We start from the raw sequence: 22,733 nt of genomic DNA on the forward strand, positions 1-22,733 counted from the left end.
ACTAGAAAAGGTGCCCCCACATAGTTCAGGGCCATTTCCCTGGACTTTGTGAGTGCGGGGACACCATTACATGTGTGCAATACATATAGGTCAATACCTATATGTAGCTTCACAATGGTAACTCTGAATATGGCCATGTAACATGTCTAAGATCATGGAATTGTCCCCCCATTCCAAATCTGGTATTGGGGAGCCAATTCCATGCATCCTGGGGGCTCCACCATAGACCCCCGTACTGCCAAACCAGCTCTCTAAGGCTTGCACTGCAGCTGCTGCCACCTCACAGAAAGGGTTCTGCCCTCCTGTGGTCTGGGCAGCCCAGTCCCAGGAAGGCAGAACAAAGCATTTCCTCTGAGAGCAGGGTGTTACACCCTCTCCCTTTGGAAATAGATGTTACAGGCTGGCGAGGGGTATCCTCCCCCAGCCTTTGGAAATGCTATGAAGGGCACAGATGGTGCCCTCTTTGCATAAACCAGTTCCCTTCCCCCCTGCTCCGGCGGGAAACTGTACAAAGGAAAGGGGAGTGACCACTCCCCTATCCATCACCACCCCAGGGGTGGTGCCCAGAGCTCCTCCAGTGTGTCCTAGACTTCAGCCATCTTGCTTTGCAAGGTGTGGGGGCACTCTGGAGGGCTCTGAGTGGCCAGTGCCAGCAGGTGACGTCAGAGACCCTACTTGAAAAGGTAGCCAATCCCCCTCTCAAGGCTATTTAGGGTATCTCCTGTGGGTTCTCTTCAGATTCCGCTTGCAAGTTTTCCCCGGAATCCTCTGCAACAACTTCAGACTCTTCTGACCTCGGATCAACTGCAGCCTGCTCCAAGAAACACTGTAACTGCAACAAAGTATCTACAAGAGACACTTTTCTTCAGCAACCTCAGCTCCAAGTCAGCAACTGCAACAGTTTCCATGGTGTGCATGCTCTGGAACTTCCTGTCTTCATCCTGCACCAGAAGGACCGAAGAAATCTCCAGTAGAGTGACTCAGTCACTCCCCTGCTCCAAGCAGGCACCATCTAAGGCGACGACCAGTACCCTGGGACTCCTCTCACGGCAACGAGCGTGCACCTAAGGACACAGAGGGTGGGCATCATCAACATAAACTGTCCTGAGGTCCGGCTGACGCAATTTAGAAGCGGTAAGACCTTGCCTTTCCCGAGAACGATGGTACCCCTTTGTACTGTGTCTTCTTTGCCTCCTGAGGCCTCTGTGCACTCTTTGCAAAATTCCTGTGTGCACAGCCTTGCCCAGGTCCCTAGCACTCCACCCTGCGATGCACAACTTGCTGAGTTGTTCTCTGGCGGCGTGGGACCTTCTTTTGTTGTGCTGCATTAACTGCATTTTGCATCTCCTTTGAACCCAGATCTTGCAGCTTCTGGGGGTGCAGGCTGGCATCCTGAGGGCTCTCTAAAGTGGTGAGGGCCCTCTCTTCCTCCTCACACAGCATTGAGGCCCCAGATCCCTCCTGGGTCCATGCAGTACCATTTTGATGAAAAACACACTTTTGTCGTAGCCAAGGCTTGTTGGTGCCTTCCAACACGAAATCTCATCTGCAACGATTTTCACGCCGTGGGACATCTTTTGCATTATGTAGGAACCTGCTGGCATCTTCCTAGGGTGCATTTCTGCAGCCTTCTACGAACCAGGGACTCTTCTTTTGCACCCTCTTCTGGGTTGGCAGGGGCTCCTGTCCTTCCTGGAACTTCTTTCGACTTCTGGACTTGGTCCCCTACCTTTGCAGGTGTTCAGGTCCAATAATCCAGCAGTTGTTCCTTGCAGATTTGGTTGGCTGCTGCAAAATCCCAAAAACGAGGTGTAGTGTGTCCTGAGGACACTTGCAGTAATTTACTCCTGCTTTTCTGGGCTCTGGGAGGGGTAATTTACTTACCTTTACTGTATTCTTATTCTCCCAGCAATTCTGCACACACTACACTTGTCTAGGAGGGAATTCGTGATTCACATTCCACTTTTTTAGTAAATGGTTTGTGTTGCCCCTAGACCTATTTTCTCCCATTGCATTCTATAGGATTTCCTACTGTTTGCATTGTTCTATGAGTATTTACTTGTCTAATTTTGGTGTCTAGTGTATATATTGTGTATAATTCTTACCTCCAGCAGGAGTTTTGTCTCTAAGATATTTTTGGTAATGTGTCACCCAAATAAATGCCTTTAATTTTGGTAACACTGTGTATTGTCTTTACTTGTGCATAAGTTCTTTGTAACTATAAGTGGTATTGCATGAACTTTGCGTGTCTCCTAGTTCAGCCTAAGCTGCTCTGCTATAGCTACCTCTATCAGCCTAAGCAGCTAGAACACTAGTACATTCACTAACAAGGGATAACTGGACCTGGTTTAAGGTGTAAGTACCCAAGGTACCCACTACAAACCAGGCCAGCCTCCTGCAAACACTTTCCCCACAATGGTTGAGATTGGAGCGGGAACAGTAAATATGACCCCTTCCTTGCCCAACACATTCCCAGAAATGGTTGAGATTGGAGTAGTAGCAGTAAATGTAACCCCTTTAATGTTCAACTTTTTCTTGAGTGTAATTTAGTTTGGTGTGGTAATAGTATATATTGCCCTTTAATGTTGAGTACCCTCCCAAAAATATTTCTATTTTAGTGGAGGTGATATATTTTAACATTGTATTGTGTAACTTAACTGACAATGCACTGTAGATTAGGAGATTGATAATAAAAAGGTTTTAATGAGTTATTGTATGTTTTTGTGTGTTAGTTGAGTGGTAGTGTGAGCGTCACTGTGTGTGGTTTGATCTATAAATAATTCACTCAGATAGTTTAATAAATATTATATTTATACATTTTATATTACTTACCACACATACATGTATGTAGTTAATTTTTACATATAACTCTATTTACAAATGATAAAATAGTAAATTATTTCACATACATTTGTTGTATAATACAATCCAACATATGTATATTTTGATGTTAATACATGTTGCAGTGTCATTTTTCATGTGACACATATAGGGCCTCATTAGGAGGCTGGCGGTCTTAAGATCACCAGCCTCGCGGTGGCAGTCAGACCCCCAGGGTTTTGCGGTCTCCACCGGGATCGGTGATCCTGATGGGTTGATGGCATGTGGAGGTCGCAAACCACCAGGGCAGCGCTGCATGCAGCGCTGCCCTGCCCTGCGGATTACAATCTTGTTCTCCACCAGCCTTTTCATGGCAGTTTTACTGCCATGAAAAAGTTGGCGGAGAGCAGGTGCAGGGGGCTACAGTGGGGTACCTGCACTGTCCACGCACTTGGCATGGGCAGTGCAGGGGTCCCCCTGCCCAGCAGCCTTGCAATGTTCAATGTCTGCTGTGTAGACAGTGAACATTGCGAGAGTGCTGGTGCTCCCTGCAAGTAACAGCATTTCTGCTGGCTCCATTTCGAGCTGGAGACAATGCTGCCGTCTGTTTCCTGCTAGGCTGACAGGCAGAAACCTCGATTTCTGCCTGTCAGGCTAGCGGGAAACTCATAATAGGTCCTGTGGGGTGTTCACCATTATGGCGGCAGCCACCCTGTCGGGAGTTTCGTGGACGGGTTATCCTGTCCGTCAAACTCATAATTAGGCATATAGGCCCTCATTACAACCCTGGCGGTCGGTGTTAAAGCATCGGTAATACCACCAACAGACCTGCAGTAAAAAAAAATGGGATTATGGGTGGTAACATCCGCTGGGCTGGAGACTTTGGTCACATTCCCACCCTCAGGATTAGGACCCGGCCTACCGCCATGGTTTCCGTGGTTTTTGTACCGTCATGGAAACCATGACGGTCGGCACTATTAGTGCCAGGGAATCCCTTCCCTGGCACTGATAGGGGTCTCCCCTATCCCCTCCCCAGAGTCCTTCCCCACCTGCTCCTGCCCCCGCACATATACACACCCACATGCACACACGCTTACCCACCTCCACCCACGCATGTACACATACATACCCACACACCATAACACACACCAACATACCTTGTCACACACATGCATCCACAACACACAATCACTCATTCACGCATGCATCCAATGCGACTCACACCCGCATGCACACATCCCAAAACATACACACATACTCCCCACATACACACAACACCCCCATCCCCCTCTCTGGTCGGAGAACCCGACTTACCTGCTTGCAGGCGGTCCTCTGGCTGGAGACGGTCCGCGGCACTGCTGTAAGAAGCAGCGTCCGCCAGCAAAACACTGCCAGGCAATGCCATTGCTCATAATACGGTCGGCGGTGTTTTGCTGGCGTGGCAGTGCTGCTGTCAGCAGTGCCGCCTTACCGCCATCCGCCGCTATGACCGGCGGCGGTGCTCCGCCAGATTTCTGTCGGAATACCGTTGGTGGTCATAATACGCGTTGCCGGCTGGTAGCCATGGCGGCGGTATGTTGGCGGGCGTCACCGTGGCGGTCGGCGGTCAATACCGCCAATGTTGTAATGAGGGCCATAGTGTTACATGTTTTTCACACACTTTGGGCCTCATTCCGATTTTGGGAAAGCCGCCGCGCTGGCAGCTGTCAAAAGACCGCCAAGTTGGCGGTCATACGACCGCCCTATTATGATTCACACTGTGACCACCACCAAAAAACAGCCACATTTCTGAAACCGCCAGGACCTTGGAGGACCGAAAAGAGGCGGTCCCACCACCAGCACCGCCAGCCCGACAAAATTCCTCCCATCAAATTATGATTCACAAATCATGACAGCTGTTCTTCCATGGTGGAAAACCATTGGCAGTGCGAACCGCGGCACCCAATTCACTTCATTCAGAACACAACACCACATTGGATAGTTTAATCACCCCAGAGGACACACATCCACACACCTGACACACCTACTCACTGCAATATATAACACCCCTACATTTCTTACAATCCTTTGTATCCAAAAGGCCACTCACATTGTCCGATTACCAAAACCCATTAGTTTTTGCCTCTCTACTCTATAAGCACACACACATACATTTCGCTCAGCACTCACCCACAGCAGCACAGTCTTCACAATACACACATCACTAACTCACACAATCCTCCTAAACGTCACCCACTCACATCACAGCACCTACACCTCACCTTTTACCAAACACTGCACCCGTTCACTCACAACACCCCCACACACTGTCTTCACAACCATGTCCCCACAAAAACACCCACGGTTCACCAATAAGAGTTGAGGGTCATGGTGGATGAAAGTGTAAGGGTGGAGCAACACCTGTTCAGAGCACAGGTCCAACAAACCTCTATTGCCAGAAAAATGGAGTTGTGGCAAAGGATAGTCGACAGGGTGAATTCTGAAGACAGCTATCCACGTTCAAGAGATGACATCAGGAAGGGGAGGAACGACTTACGGGGGAAGGTACATTCCATGGCATCCCCATCTCCTCCCCCTACTTTCACAGCATGGGAGTTGAACGTCGTGAACAGCCTGCATCCTGAGGGCCTCACAGAAATACCTGGGGGAGTGGAGTCTGGTAAGTATCCACAAAATACATGTCACACTATTGTCTTGTCCTGCATGCACCCTCACAAACTAAACCCACCCCAATTAACTTTTCACCCACTACACCCTTCTTTGGCATGGTACTTTTCCACTGCACTTATCTGGCCCCACAGCCCTTGGACATGGCATGTGCACTAGTGGTTAATCATATCACTACAACTCTCAGAATGCAACATCCCATTATTCTAAAAACCTGGAAAATGCACAAAATATATGTCATGCATGTTTAACTAATTCATTATCAACACCATTTTGATTGTACTTGTGTGGAACAGTAAATGGCAATGGCAGCAACTCAATGGCTCACTCAGGCTAGCATCCCAAGCAAAACACAGCTATAGCTGAGTGCCCATTTCATATGGCCACAGATTAAAGATTCCCAGCTAGAAATCGACTTCCCTGGGTTGGAAAGTTAGCACCTTGAGTCGATGCACATGCATACATCCAAATACAGGGCAATGTCCATTGCTTACTCACATACTGTGTTCCCAGAAGGACAACATTGTGCATCGTACAGCTCTTATTTGTGCCATCTACCCTGCCAGACAGTTCACCAGGTAACAGAGGTGAACAGTCATGTATATAGTCAGACAATATCAGATGCCATCAGCAGTACTATCACTACCAACCGAGTCTAACAGCTCTTCACATGACGTATGGAAATCTAGTCAGAGAGTTGCACGTGCTACTAATGTATACTGTGCAGCAGCTGTCTATGCCATTGCTGGGGATCATGTCACGCTACTGTCTGCATCTCACAGAACTGCAACAATACACCCATTGTAACCTAAACTCTGTGTCTCACTTCCTCCACAGGTAACTTTGCCCTAGCCACCGTGGAGAGGATACCAGAGACTGTCACTCCCCTTCTGCATGAAGGCCCCAGTGAGGACAACACCCTTGGATGTCTGGACTCTTACGAAGAATCTGGCCCATCTGGGACCCCTGGTCATTCCACAAATCTCAGCCTCACCCTGCCCACATCAACTCCTCACAGCCCTGTTGCTTCGACATCTCAGGCAACCATTTGCCCCCAAACCTGTGTCCCAAGTACTGTTCAATCTATTGTGTGCCCCACAGTGCAGGTACCTGAGTCTCACCTTGCCACCCCTGACAATGATGGACCTGCAACCACTGGGATTGGGCACACTGTGTCAAGGATACAGGCATGCGGGGGTAGGGGTTGTGGAAGGGAAGGTAGGGTGGGCCAGAGGATGGGGCCTCAATGGGACTCCACTGCCCAGGAAACCATCTCCCAAGTCTTGGGAGCCCACCAAAGTTCCCAAAGCTTGAATGGCCAAGTCATCACCATGTAGGGGGAAATCCAAATGCTGCAGAGGGATCACCACGAGGAAGTCAGGGGGCAGTGGCAGCAAAAAATGCCCACGTGGCTTCCATTGCAGGGGTACTGAGGGACATTAATACCACCCTGAGAAGGTTTTGTACCCAACATCTAGCCACTTCCACTTGCACTGTTACATCAGCCCCTTTCACATCTGCGGATGCTTGTGGAATGGAGGCCCTACCAGGGGAAGGGTATGCCTCAGACACCCTTCCCTCTGTAGCTGAAGAACCCCCCGCAAATGTGGTCGTCCACCCAGACATCCAGAAGGAACAGATGTCAGGACCGAACCCACTGCCAAGAAGTGAACCTCTCCTGATTTGTTCCCCTTGTGTGCCACATCTACACCCTGTTGACTAACCTGAAAACTAACTCCATTTTCCCATGGTACAAGAACACAGGACTTGTGTTTCCAACTGGTGTAGCAGCTACCCTGATGATTTCATTGACCATGACTTCAACCATCACTTTTTTGTTATCATTTATTCCCTTTAGAGCCACAGATATTCCTTTGATATGCACAATAAATCTCACTGTAACACAGTTCCTGTGTATGTGTCCTTTATCAGCCATGTACGCTAGTAAAGCATGCCAACTCTGGTCTTAAAATCCCTCTCTATATAGTACACCCATTGTTATGGACAGCAAACAGGGACTGCATCAGCAGGAGACTCAGTACAGCAGAAATGTGACAGGACAGATACCAAAGAAGTAGAAATCTACGTCTACACACATTTATAGGCAGATTTGCAAACAGCACATAGAGATTGAGTGAGAGTAGCTACTGGATGTTTCCTAAGGTGTCACACAATGCTAAATACGATGCAGAACTTAGGGCCAGATGTAGGTAGGAAACAATTTGCGAGTCGGAAATTGCGATTCAATGCGAATCGCAATTTCCAACTCGCAAAATGGGATCCAAGAAAAAAAAGCGACTTGCAAATGATGTTGCACCGCAGTTTGCGAGTTCGCTTTTTGCAAATTGCATGCAGGTGCAGCATAACAGTTGGAAAAACACTTCCTGGCTCTTGCTGATAACATCAGAACCAGGAAGTCATCTAATACACCTGGGAGGAGGGAGGGCCACACCCTTTTCAAACTGCTGTGCAACAACCAGGAGAGAGGAGCTGCTGCTACCATGGAGGACACAGGTAGTGCAGGGAGGAAAAGAAAACTCAAGTTTTCTAAGACAGAACTTGAGGTGCTAACTGAAGAATGCTGCCAGCACCATGACCAACTTTTTGGCAAGGCAGCCCTGAGTGTCCCAGACACTGAGAAGAAGAAGATCTGGCTGCAAATCCAGGACCGGATCAATGCCATTGGGGTGAGCCACCATACCCTGGATGAAATTTAAAAAAGGTGGTACGACCTGCGTTCCAGAACAAAGGAGAGGGTGGCAGAGCGGCTCAGGGAAATGAAGGGCACAGGAGGAGGCCCATCCACCATCCCACCACCCACAGCCATGGAAGAATTGGTGGAGCAGACCCTGGAGCCGTGTCAGGAATTGGAGCATTGGACACTTCTGCGCAAGGGACATCCAAAAGTGAGTACCACGAAATATGCATTCACACCTACAAATGCCGTATCCACACTCTCCCAGTACACAGCAGCAGGCACAACCAGACTAGCTCCATTGTAAACTAGCAACCACTAGAATGGTGCATTATGGGCAATGTAGTACAGTAGTCAGCATATAGGCAAATGTTTATTATGAGGCATACAACAGATGTGAGAGACTGACAGTGTGTTCCCTATGTCCCACAGGTCTCCCACACAACACCCCCAGAAGCCACACCATCCAGGGAGGAGACAACAGGCCACAAGCAGTGCAGGAGGATGCAGCAGATATTCCAGGGCCCAGCACAATACCACCACAGTCCCCTCCAGAATAAGTGCAGGACATGGAGGAAGAACACACGACCCCTAGCCCCAGCCCCACAGTAAGACGTCCAGAGCCAGCAGCACAACCACGTCGCAGACGCAGATGCCAAGTTCAGGCGGTGCCCCAGGAGGAGATAGGGGAGGTAGCAATGTCTGTAGTCGAGGCATCCCTCCTTACCGGTCAGCGCCTGCAAACAAGACAATTGCGGTTGATATCAGGTGCTTTGCACAGACTTGAAAATAACATGACCCAGGGCCTGGCTGATGTGACCTCGCAGTTCACAAGACTCAATGACAATGTGAGCGAACTCACCCAGTCCATCCGCCAACTAGTGATGGAACTGGTGGCTGATAGAAGCAGCGCAAGGCGCAGGGAGCGGCACCTAGTCACACGCTTTGACCTCATGGCAGCGTCCATTGGGCGTCTTGCTACGAACACTACTGGCCTGTCAAGACGGACCGTGAGTCTGCAGGTCGAACTTGGCCACTTTGCTGGGGATGTGGCACAGGTACTAGGCCGCATCAGCCATGCAGTGGACATGTTGGAAGCCAGGCAGGTGGCAAGGAGCACAGGTGAGACCCCTCAGGACAGTGAGGAGGGGTCCACTATCAGCAGTGTGTCTGCAACTGACTCACGTGTGCTGAGGAGTTGAAGAGCACGGCAGGGGTCAGCAGACCCACCTGGGATGAGCCAGGCTGGGCAAACAAGGAGGAGGGTGTAGGCCATAAGACAGCATGACTCATGAGGCACATGAAGTCAATGAGTCCTCATAAAAATTGGACATGTGCAGCCTATTACGGACAGAATATTTATTTCAACATTTGGTTCACAAATATAAAGGTTTTGTTTGTTCCACTACACAACTGGGCTCTGTTTGTGTGACATCAGTGAGTGTGGTGACAGTTGCCACGCACCTGCCAAAGTATTGGGTTGCAATGTGGTCCCATCTCTGTCTGACTTGATTTGCAATGCTTCTATCCCCAGGCTGGCGATGTGGTAGATCTTGCTCCTCATCCTCCGAATCTGTGTCTTCAGGGGTGAGATGTAGCCCACATCTGGTGGCAATGTTGTGTAGGATTGCGCATGCGCCGACGATCTTGAATGCTGTTACTGGGGCATACTGGAGCACACCTCCACTTCTGTGTAGGCATCGGAATCTTGCCTTTAACAGTCCAAAGGTCCTCTCAATGACAGTTCTGGTCCGCCGATGTGCACTGTTATATCGCCTCTCATTCTCATTGCCAGGTGTTAGACACGGCGTAAGTATCCATGGTCCTAGCGCATATGCACTGTCACCTGTTTGGCAAAAATAAGCAATGTTAGCAGGGCATGGATGGTTTCTACAGTGACCTGTGTGTATGGCTTCAGGGTGTAGTCAGCAATACCTAATAGATATCCGTCTCCAAACTCCCCACGTTCTAGGCGTTGGTGTATCCCACTGTGCCTGAAAATGTATGAGTCATGCACTCCCTGGAAATTTGGCTACAATGTCAGTGATGACATTATGGGCGTCGCATACCACCTGGATGTTCAGTGAGTGGGTACATTTCCTATTGCGGAACACATATTCCAGATTTGCAGGAGGGCAGATTTGTATATGTTTCCCGTCCACACACCCTATTACATGAGGGAAGTTGGCAATTCTGTAGAAGTCCAACTTGGTGCTGTTAATTTCTGCCTCATTCCTGGGTAGGTATATGTATCTGGACATGTGTGTGAGCATGGCATCTAGGAAACATCTGAGGAATCGTGAGAGTGCACTTTGGGAAACCCCACCTGCCACTGCAATCCCCCCCTGATAGCTACCCGAGGCCAAGAGGTGCAGTGAGCATAGCACTTGCACATGTGTGGGGATGGCGCTGCCGCGCATAGTCTGGTGTTGAAGCTGCGGATTGAGTAGTTCAATTAATTCTAATATTGCTGCACTGCTGAGTCTGTACTTGTCATAAATCTCCTCCTCAGTTTGTTGGAAAAGTGTCTGCCTGGTTCTGTATATCCTCTCCTGTCTCTGGGCGGCGTGGACTCTCCTCCTCCTTGCTATCACATAAAGTTCAGCCATTTTGAGTAACCCAGATGCATTCTGGGTCTCCTTTAATACTTTGGTTCTGGTTACCACCTGCTCTGACTTAGTGGTAATTTGGGTGTGCAAAATGGGCTTTTTGCGACTAGGTGCAATTTGCGAGTGGCTTTTTCATATGGTTTGCGACTCGCAAATTATGACTTCCTATTTGCGAGTCGCAAAATCAGGTTGCTATTTTTGCGAGTCGGTAATGGCTTGCATCGCAATTTGCACTTCAGAAATGGGATTTTTGCATCCCATTTCCGATTTTGCGATGTCGCAAATTGCGAATCGGGCCATTTGTGACTCGCAAAACTTTGCTACATCTGGCCCTTAGAGTCATGGTAATCTATCTACAAGGCAGGAGGCACAATGATAGGTCCTCTGTATCACCTTGTAAAGCCTCATCACAAATCCCATGGTGCATACAAAGATAATTACTGAAGTACCCAGTCCTGAAATCTTACACTTACATTGTTCCCATACCTGTAGGCTTGTCACTTACCTATGTCAGTCCACAGTGACATGCACATTGGTCTGCAAAGTAGAAACACACAGAAAGCTAGGTTCAAGCTAGTTTACAAACTACTGAAACCATTGTGATGGGAGAGGCTATGTTCTTACATTTACACGAGACAGACACATCTCTTAACACAAAATACACCATTTGACGACCTCCTGTACCTAACATGTGAATTTTATTGGAAAACACTTTAGCTCCCCAGTGTCCTGACGGTATAACAATCTCGGTTAAACCCCAATTACACAACACTATTATTACCTGGATTCAGTCATGTCCACTTTTCAAGTCTGTCAGCAAATCCCATCTGCTTCTGACACTCTCTTTTATCTGCCAAGGTAGCAGAGCCAAATAGGATCTAGGCAAATCTGTGAGTGAGGGGAAACGGGATAGGACATAGCAGATTACATTCCACACATCAGAGAAGTCATTTCCACATGTGTCACTTTTCATCTGCTATTACAATACATTGTACAGTAGACCACTCTGTCCTGAACACAATACAGACTTTTGTCTGCATTCTCAAATCACTCATAGCTATTGACCCCACCACACCGCCACAGATGATGCAAGGAAGGAGGTGACATTCTAGCCATCAACTTCTGGTTCCACAATTACATCACGTCAATAGGTGAACTACACATACCTATTGAAGTAGTGATTGATGAGATCTGCCCTACAGTTTCCTGCTTCTTCCTCTGGCTCCTCATCACTTGGCATATCTGTGTTTCCACCCAGAATTCCTGCTGCCTCTCCCTCATCTGGTATAAATGCTAGATGTCTCGGGGCAAGGTTGTGGAGCATGCAGCAGGCAATTATTATTTGACATACCTTGTTGGGTGTGTTGAGGAGGGCTCCTCCTGATAAGTCCAAGCACCTAAATCTTGCCTTCAATAGCCCAAACGTCTGCTCAACTACATGCCTTGTCCTCCTGTGAGCCTCATTGTTGCGGACTTCCCCTGGCGTGGTTGGGGACCTCACTGGTGTCAAAAGCCAAGGATGGTTTGGATAGCCAGAGTCACCTGAGAACAAAATGGCTGAACAACACATAAATATATGTGGGACATGCAACATTGTAATGGCAGGAATAATATATTGCAAACACACATTACAAATCTAACTTATCAACCAGCCAGGCCCTCTCTGTGTAGAGTCGTGTCATCAGCAGTGGGACATTGCTGTTCCACATGATGAAGGAATTTTTTCAGTTCCTTAACACCTGTTCATTGGCACTGGGGGAACCAAAGCTACATGTTTGCCATCTATGGCTCATACCACATGTGGAATGTGTCCCATAGCATACAAGTCTGCCTTAACATAGGACAAATCAGCACAATGTGGAAACCTGATGTAGCTGTCCAGGTGTTTCAACAATGAACACAATACATCCCTCAAAACCATACTGAACATAGCTGAGACATTCCTGCAGCTAGAGCCACTGTATTCTGAAAGGAAGGGCCGTGGCCAGGAAGTGTAGCACTGACAAGACATGAACAATGGGAGGTATGCTATAGGGATTCCAATTGGCAGACATCAGATCTGGCTCCAACTGGGAACATAGATCCATGATAGTACGACGATTCAGACTATAACTGGATGTGGAGATACACATGTGACTGTGTCATATGTGTGACTCGACTCAGCCATATATATTTTTTACCACCTGTGTCATCCTTCCCACCTAGTGTCCCTAAGTCCATTCGCCCAATGGGTGAGTTATGTAGCACAAAGGTGTCTGAACATTCCTATTTCACTGGATCTGCTGTATGTTCAACATTGGGTCTGACAGATGAGTTACAGGGCCAAGCAATCCTAAAATAGTTGGACACTTCATGTGAGGCTGGTATCCAAATCAGGCTTTTGTAGAAGGCAACTTAGTACTGTCCTTATAAGGTCTGAGGAGGTGACCCCATTGTCATGTCATAATCATACAATGGGAAATGTGTAATTTGATAAGACTGGTCATCCTACTATGTTGAACTCATGTTGTCTATTTTACCTTCACATTTCATGGTATGACTTTGACATCTGTATAAATTACTTATATCCCAATGTCTTTGTTGTAGAGAAGGCAAGTGGCTAGACTGCTTACCCCTTAGCTCATGTGTATTGTCCATACTAGATAGGCCAATGCCATACCTATATGAGTGCTACATATGCCATTTGCTGCCAAGATCATGTGTCAAATGATACTTCGTGGCTAAATAGATATTTAGGGCTATTTTTTCCCAGACTTACCTTAGCTGATCTGAGGCTGTCTGGACAGGTATGGCTAGGGCTGAGTTCATTTCAGCCTTACTTAATGGTGTTGTAGACGTTCCATGTCACATATACCTGTTGATATTGTGGGATTTGTTGTCAGTATTTTACCTTGACTCTAGGTGTGTGTCATTCATGGGTACAATGGTAGTCAGTTGTGTAAGTGTTAAGTCTGAAGGTAGGTAGTGGGAATCACATGTCAGGACAGTTGTTAGTTATGTAGGTGTTCAGATGTTGTCATGTGGAGGCTTCTATTCAGCATGTCTGGTGGAATGGTATGAGCCCTTCAAGCACATTCAATGGTGCCCATAGTTTTGTTGTTGTTACTATGCTCCCTGTGGCCTGCGTCTGTGGATGTATCCTGTGTGCTAGGTAGGCCCCAACTGCAGTACATAGAAGTGTTGTGTGTGTGACAATGTATCTGATTAGTGTGTGCTGAGACACCTGATGTATCTTTTACTAGTAATTAGGTAGATGTTTCCCTGACATGTAGTGTAAATTTGTGATGCCCACTGTATGACAATGTACTGTATTCATCTGACATATTAGTCACTGTGTAAGTTATGTACAGAACGGTCAGTTAGGCATGTGAATGGAAGGCAACATGCTGTGTCGAATGAGATGTGAGATGACTTACCTCCCATGAAACCTGACTTTTGGTGATGGACTGGGTAGGTTTTAGTTGGAGTAGGCTTGATATTGTGTTATCCATCACCTGCATTTCCTTAGACTGATGTGATGATGGACAGTGATGAACTGAATGTGGATATATGTATAGGTTTAGCCAATCCTTCATGTGCATGATGCTTTTGAGTAACAGCTGAATAGATGGGATGGTTAAGGAATGGTCAAATGGTTGGTTTATGATGTGGGTGAGACTGTTGTCAGATAGGAAAGTTGGAAGAATCTTCTTGTGACATGATGTAGTCCCTGAAGGCTTTTTAAGTGGTACTTTCCTAGCAGGAGATGTATAGCTACTGTTATGCATGTTGTAATGTTTGCGTGTGTGAAGAATGTGATGACCCTCTCTCTCTTTCTCTCTCTCTGTTTTGTATGCATCAGCAACAGCAGGCAAAGGAGACGGGGCACAGGTGAGTGGGAAAGCTACCGGCCATGGGACCCGGAGTGCTGACACCACCGACAGCGAGGGACCCAGTGGCCAGGAGGGCGAGGTAAGTGCCACAGGGAGACAGGATCCAGTTCTTCATCATCATAATCCTTCTCCAGTGGACACTCTCTGGCCATGTTGGACCCATCTGGGACCATCCCAGCACCATCTTTGCCCGCCACCCCCCCTTTCTACTACCACCCTTCGTGTAGCTCCCTACCCAGTTGTTCGTGCCGCTCACCCAAAAGGGTGGGCGTCTCCTTTGCCCCTGTCCCTGTCAGCCCTGCTGCCCTCAGTGAAGAGGCTATTGACCTCCTGAGGTCAATCTCTGGGGTTCAGTTGACCATTGTGAATGCCATCCAGGGACTGGCAACTCAAGTCCAACAGAGTAATGCGTTCCTGGAGGGCATTCCAGTGCACTGGCTAGTCTAAAGAGAACCTTTCAGGCTCTGGCCTCCACACTGACAATAGCCAGTCACTCTTTGTCTTCTGTCCCCCCTCCACCTTCCTCTTCCCATTCCCAAAATCCTCTTCCCCAACCCAGCCAAGCATGCATCCACCTTAACATCCAAGGGTAGCTCAGAAAAACACAAGCACCACAAGACACACCACTGGCATGCAGACAAGCTACATCCACCTGCAGACACAGCAACAGTCACAGCCTGCCCTGTCACCCTCACCACCCCCAGCATCACAGACAGTACACCAGACACACCTGCAGACATCACAGCAACATTCACAGATCCAGCCATTACATCTATCTTACCAATAGACAGCACAACAGCAGACCCTCAGACATCCACCCCAGTCACCACAGCTGCAGACACCACAACCACAGACATGCCTAAATGCAGCACATCCACCATACCTGCAGTCACCACCCCAACAGATAGTCACCCACCCACCATGGCATCTCCCAGCACCTCAACCCCCCTCCTCCCAAGACACATAAACGGCCACACTCACCTAACCAAAAGACATCCACCACCCACAAGCATACGTCACACAAACATGCATCCAAGACATCCACACCAACACCTCTGACAACCACTCCCTCTCCCTCCCGACCCAAGCCGTTTTGCCATGACCATCCCCATGTGAGTAAGAAAGTATTCCTTTTGGAGTTTGCCCTTTTCCCTACTCCTCCCCCACCCAGTGATACCCCTAAACATGCTGTGTCCCTCCCTAAGTTGGCCTTTCCACCTCCAAGACCTCCCCTGCCCCCCGCAAGTACCAAAGCCCCTCCCCCACCAAAAAGTCCACCCTTCCCAAGAGTACCCAACCCTCCCCTAAGCCTAGACCTAACCCCCCCCCCCGAAGCCCAATCCCAAAGGTCTCCCTCCCAGTCCTAAGCCAAACACCCTCTCTGGCCCCCCTAACCCCTGAGGTGCCTGCCTACCCCCTTGATGCCCCTATCTCTGGATGTTACATGGCAGTCAGGAGTCAAGTTGGGGGCACACATATGTGCACTATGTGCATACTCCACTTTAGTTGTGGACTAGCCTGTGGCCTTTGAGTTTAAAAAAAAATTATTTATGGTTAATATATTTTTACCATCATGCTGTTGGTTCACAGCTTCAATCTTTGTCAGGCATTTCTTTGCCCTAGTATATGGGTTGTTCCTGGCTGGCATAAGTTGTGTGTCTGTATGTGTGTGTGGTGCTTGGGCGATATGTGTTGTTTAGGCAGTATGTGAGGTTGTGTGCAGTGCATTTGTCCCCCAGTGATGGGTGTGTGTTGCGTGATGGGCATGTGAATGTTGGGGACCTGTTGTTGTGATGGTATCGAGTGGTATTTGGGTTGACATGTGGTTGTTGCAGTGTTGCATGCCTTTGTGTGCTTGGACTATGTGCATGAGCGTGTGTGGTGAATGGTATGTCAGATATCTTGTGAAATGTGTTTGCGGCGTATGTTAACGACTGCATTATATGGTTGTGTGACAGTGTGTGTACGTTCCCTGTTGGTGGTACGTTGTGTTGTATGTGTGATTTGTCAATGAGTAGTGTCTATTGTGGGTGCTTGTCAATGCTTTGGTGGTTTTGCGGTTGTGGTGTTGTGTAGTTTGGTGGTGTTGTGTGTTGTTGTGTGTTGGTGTGCCGGTGCTGTGTTTCTGGGGGTAGTTGTGTGTTGTTGATGTGTGTGTGATGGCCGTGGTGTGGGTGCTGTGTAGGTATAGGTATGTACGTGGCTGTGTGTGAGTGTGCATGTCAGTGTGAGGTTATGTATGTGTGTCTCCCTCGCCACCCATTCCCGATTGGTATGTTGTGTGTGCATACGTACTTAGACATTTTACAACAGTGACAGGTAAGTGTGTGTAATGCTTTTGTTGCCGCATATTCTGAAGTTGTTATATTCATGTCATTGTTCACATTTTAAGTATTTTTACCAAAATGTTTGAAAAACATACATTTACTATCTTTTATTTTATAGTTTTCATTTATTTCCATTACAACATAATCCTTTTTTTTAATTTTGATTTCGCAGCCATTTTTTTCTTAGTGCTACCCATATTTTTTGCACTAGTAACATCTTTGTTAAGAGAGTTCTGGTCCCATTGGTTACAATTCCCTCCTGCTGGTGTCTAGATAGGGTAAGACCACTTTAATATTGCTATTTAGGGTTTTGTGGGTATGAGGGATGTGGGTAAGGGTAGTCAGTGTAGAGTAGTTTGTTGTGGTAGTGTAGTTTTGTGTTAGGTTCTGTTTTGTTGTTATGTAGTAAAGTGAGGTAGGCGTTACTATCACATGTGTACTGTAATTACGTTTGTTAGTTATTTTCATGATGTGAGAATAGTTTGTGAATTTATTTTATAACTTTTATTATGTTTATGGTGTGTATATTATGTGAAAGTGGGTATGTTGTGTTTTTACACACGTTTCTTTGGTCAGAGGTGAAGTCTATATTTGAATGTGTGTTTTTAATGATTTTGGTTATATTTTAACCATGATTCCGTATTAAATTTCATTTTATTGTTGCTTTTCCTTGAGTAGTTTTTATATATTTTGGGCTTTTTATGGTTTCCTAAACTGTGGAATAATTTTGTGGATTTACTTTTTGTTTGTTTAATTTTAGAATTTTTTCAATTTACTGTTTTCCTTTTTTTGTGGTTTCACTTTTGGTGGATTGGAGATATATCATGGACATCAGCTACAAAACGGTAAGTTGATTTTTTAAAACATATTTTTATTCATTCTGAAGCATTGACAAATGACAGTCAGCTATTACAGTACCTTTATGTGAAGGAGCACGTTACAGGGTGGTGTGTGACTAATGAAGAAGATCAGTACAAAGCCAGTGGTACCAACACACGAAACAGCAAACAAAATCCTAAGGTTTTGTGTGTAGTTCACACTTTCATACTAGTCACTTCTCTGTTGCTTTAACATTTGTGTGCTGCAGCTTTGGAGTTTCAGTCTCTCCTTCTAGAAGTATACCTGAAATGTTATGCCATTCCTGAGTATCATTGAGCAACTTTTCATCAGTTTGCACCATTTTAATTCACATTTCTTCTGCCACAAGCCACTCTCTAGCATCCTTATACCACATTTCTAATGTGAAGACTCTTGACTAAAGGGAAGGCCTTTTTTATTCATAATGAATTTGACTTTGTATTGTAGCACTACATACATTTCTTTGGCCTGTTTGTATATTTTTGTTTTCATTTGGGCTACAAATTACTCTATTATAAGTTCCTGGTAACTTTGTTAGTTTTTATGATTTCTAGGAACTGGGACAGGGTAGGATGACTGAAGCCTAATGTGGCTTGGAACGCGTTGCCCCATCCATCCACTGCGTTGTTGGTCTTGGCTTATTGGGCCATGGTACTGTCATAGACATTCCACCTTGGTATTTGAAACTTGGACCGCTACCTCTGGCCAGAACGGTGCAGTCTGCAACCCATCTATCTTCAAAATAGTCCACTAGGGGACTTAAGGCCCAATTTAGATATTGACGCACAGCCCACCATTCCACCATAAGGATGGAGTAAATTACCCTGTCCCCATGGCGGAGGGACTACCTGACAAGTGTATAACTGGCCATCAAGCAGACGCTCATCTAGAAAGCACTGGCAGGAACCACTTTCACTGTCAATGCATCACACTGTTTGGTGCAGGGCTGCATCCGCATAATGCAACTCTGCACCAATCAGTATTCCTTTTTTATTTTCAAAAAGAAAATCCAAAAACAGAACTTTATTTTTCAAAATAAAATCAAGTAATGCTTCCCTTGTTATGAGAATCATCTCCCAGTTACAAAAATGGCCACGTCTGCACATTCTGATTGGGTAGGCAGATATATAGCCATTTCTTTGATGGTCCTTACTCTGTTGGGCCATTGGAGGGGTATGGTTATGGCAGTGAAGGAGAAGTCACAGCCATAGTCAAACCGAAAATCCACCCACCGATTTAAATTTGGGCAGACCGTAATGCTGGCAGTATGTATACTTTGTCGCAATTGCGAAAGATTATGCATACCACCAATATTTAAATTGGGCCCTTCATTTTTGGTTGAGGGTATGGAATTAGACAGATTTTATGAGGTCGTTGAAGTGGTTGGCTATGTCTATGACTAGTACGCATGCTAGGGCTATTTTGTTTCATAAGCGAATTGGCTGTTTGTTGCATATCCTACACCTAGTGCATATTTTTGGAGGTGCCTCTAAATGCGTTGGTTGAAATGTGAATAGCTGCCTTGCAAGGCTGTATGGGTAATGGGGTATATGTGTAAAGTTGTTCGTACCATTACTTTCTTGAAGTCTACTATGGTGAATTGTGCTCAGGGGAGAGGATAAGAAGGGAATTACACTGCTTGAGGGGCTGGTATTGAGGCTTGGGTTTCTGTATTTTATGTGCCATCTGTACAATTATAGCAGAATAATAAAAAATGTGGAAAAAATATTGTAAGTGATATTGTTTTTGTGATATTTTTATAATGTAGTTAGTGTTAGTTTTAATTTGAGTGTTTTTCTGTTTTATTGTTTTATATATTTTTCTAGTTTTTATAGAATAATATAATTAAATGTTTAGGGTTTCTGTAATTTCTTAAAGATTTTCTTAAATTTTTCGATGGAAATAGAGAATTTTCTTTATTGTTCGTATATTGGGGTGTTAGGTTTAGAGAGAGGATAATGATGGAAAGATATTTAAATATATATATTGCATTTTAATATAAAAAATATGAATTATTTATATTTAATAATAAAATATATATATTTGAAAAATGTATTTTATTGTTGAATTTTATTTTTTGCATGTTTAATTATTTATTTAGATAATATCATGTTTAATGTTACATTTTGTATTCTAATTGGATGTTTAAATATTATACATACATTTTGATTTTATAATACTTTTGTTTTTTATGTTAAGCATAATGTTTTTGTGTCATATTTCTAATGTATTAAAATATTGATGACATTAATTATATATTTTTATATACCATTTAAAATGTACAATGTAGAATATTCAATACTGTATTTTTTCAAATAATTTAAATGTAATTAGTATTATAGAATTTTTAAAAATGTTTTAACATTTTTATTTAGTTTGTTCTTAATATTTTTAGAGTGTGCATTCTTTTCAAGTATAATATTTAGGGAAATCATGTACAATGTTCAGTGCGGATAGTAATTGTCATATTTTTATTGTTTTATAAATTTAATTGCGTTTGGGGGTAGAATAGTATCATCCATGTAGTAAGTGAAAACTTCTTTACATTGGTTTAGTATGTACTGAGAGTAGTATTGTATGTTTGAACTATTTATTTTGGAAATTTCATTCCATAAAACATACAGTGCATATAATACAATACAATATCAAACATTAAAATATGAGGCAAGTTCACTGTAATGTTCTCATATGGTAAAAGACCACTGTGCGGCGGTATCTAGCTTGCCGTATTGTGATGCAAACGGGTAGAACCACCACCTGCCAAGCAAAAAGGCAGACCGCCAGCGGCGCAGCGATCTGCTATCTAGGCAGTCCGACCTCCAGCGCTATTAGCGCTGTGGCCAACCACCAAGCTTATTACAAACACACTGTCGCTATAGTGGTCCTCTTGCAGTGGTGAGCCAATGGCCGTCGATCACTGCGTTCAGCGAAGTAACAGACAAGTGCACATTGAATTAATTAATAAATAACACAGCTGACACACATTGGTGAAGTCGACACACCTGCAAATCACAGTAGAAAACACACCCCTTCCCAGGCCACAATCATTTGCATCTCCACTGGAAGACAAAGAACACCGACCACCGTTAAAAAAAAAAAAAATCATAGATTGGGCACCCCTTTTTCCAACATCGCATTTAACACCTTGCACACACCTTTGTCCATTCAATCCCGATTGTACTTCCCCTGTTAATTAAATCCCTGTCATCTACTTTAGTTGTCCACCATGTCATGTCCCAAAAATCTCTGTTTTTCTGAGAGTCATGGTGGATGAAATCATAACAGTAGAGCCACAATAGTTTGGAGCCCATGTCCAGCATATTCCTCTCAGTTGTGGCCAAGAATTGCCGACAGAGTGAATGCTGTAGGCACTACCCTGCACACAAAAGAAAACATTAGGAAGAGGTGGAATGACCTGAGGGGCAAGGTGCGTTCCCTGGCCTCCAGGCAACAGATGGAGGCCAACAAGAGTGGTGGTGGCCCTCTCAGTGTCCATACTCTTTCCCTGGGAGGAGAAGGTATTGGCCATCCTGCATCCTGAGGGCTTGACAGGAATACATGGGGGAGTGTAGTCTGGTAAGTTATCACACAAAAAGTGTCACAAAACTAAACGTCAGTGTCCTGCATGGTCACAGCTCAGCGTTTGCCACTGTTATTCATGTACTTCACCAACATTCAATACCCACAGTGTCTGAAATGTAACACTGTCTTTGTGTATTGTTGACAAAATAGCACAGTTATCAAGGGCCATCACATGCCATCAGTCGGAATGGTGTCTGTAAGTTTTTCAATATCATAAAACATCCCAGGACTCATGGTATGTCTTAACATGTAAATGTATGCTCAAACCTAAATGCAGTCTGCCTACAGATGTGTAATACCCAATATTTGTTAAGTGTGTGAAGTAGAGGGAGTGATCTGACTGCAACTTCCAGGAGACCCTGTGTCTGTAATCCCAACCACCAGCCCAGTGTTCACTTGCCCATATACCCCTGTTTGTAAACTCTCAATTGAAGTGTACTCACCTGTGAGGATACCAATTGTCAAGTGTAGGAAGTAGATAGAGTGACCTGACTGCAACACCCAGGAGGCCCTCTGTCTGTAATTCCAACAACCAGCCCAGTGTTCACTTACCCCTATACTCCTGTTTGTTAACTCTCAATTGAAGTGTACTCACCTGGGAGGATACTATTTGTCAAGTGTGGGAAGTGGAGGGAATGACCTGACTGCAACTTCGAGGAGGCCCAGTGTCTGTATTTTCAACCACTAGCCCAGGGGTCACTTGCCCATATATCTCTGCTTGGTAACTCTCAATTGAAGTGTACTTACCTGGGAGGATGCCATTTGTCAAGTGTGGGAAGTAGAGAGAGTGACCTGACTGGAACTCCGAGGAGGCCCTGTGTATGTAAATCCAACCACCAGCCCAGTGGTCACTTGCCCATATACCTTCACTTGTTAACCTTCAATTGAAGTGTACTTACCTGGGAGGATGCCATTTGTCGAGAGTGGAAGTAGAGAGAGTGACCTGACTGGAACTCTGAGGAGGCCCTATGTATGTAATTCCAACCACCAGCCCAGTGGTTACTTGCCTATATACCTCTGTTTGTTAACTCTCAATTGAAGTATACTTACCTGGGAGGATGCCATTTGTCAAATGTGGGAAGTAGAGGGAATGGCCTAACTGCAACTCCCAGGAGGCCCTGTGACTGTAAATCCAATCACCAGCCAAGTAGTCACTTGACCATATACTCCTGTTAGTTAACTCTCAATTGAATTGTACTCACCTGTGAGAGAGCAACATACAGATCATGCTCAACTGAGAGACATGTCTGTCTAATCTTGACCTGCTATCCAAACATTAAACTATTGAGGATAGGAATGACAC

The sequence above is a fragment of the Pleurodeles waltl genome, chromosome 3_1 (assembly GCF_031143425.1).
Source record: "Pleurodeles waltl isolate 20211129_DDA chromosome 3_1, aPleWal1.hap1.20221129, whole genome shotgun sequence".
Classification (NCBI taxonomy): domain Eukaryota; kingdom Metazoa; phylum Chordata; class Amphibia; order Caudata; family Salamandridae; genus Pleurodeles; species Pleurodeles waltl.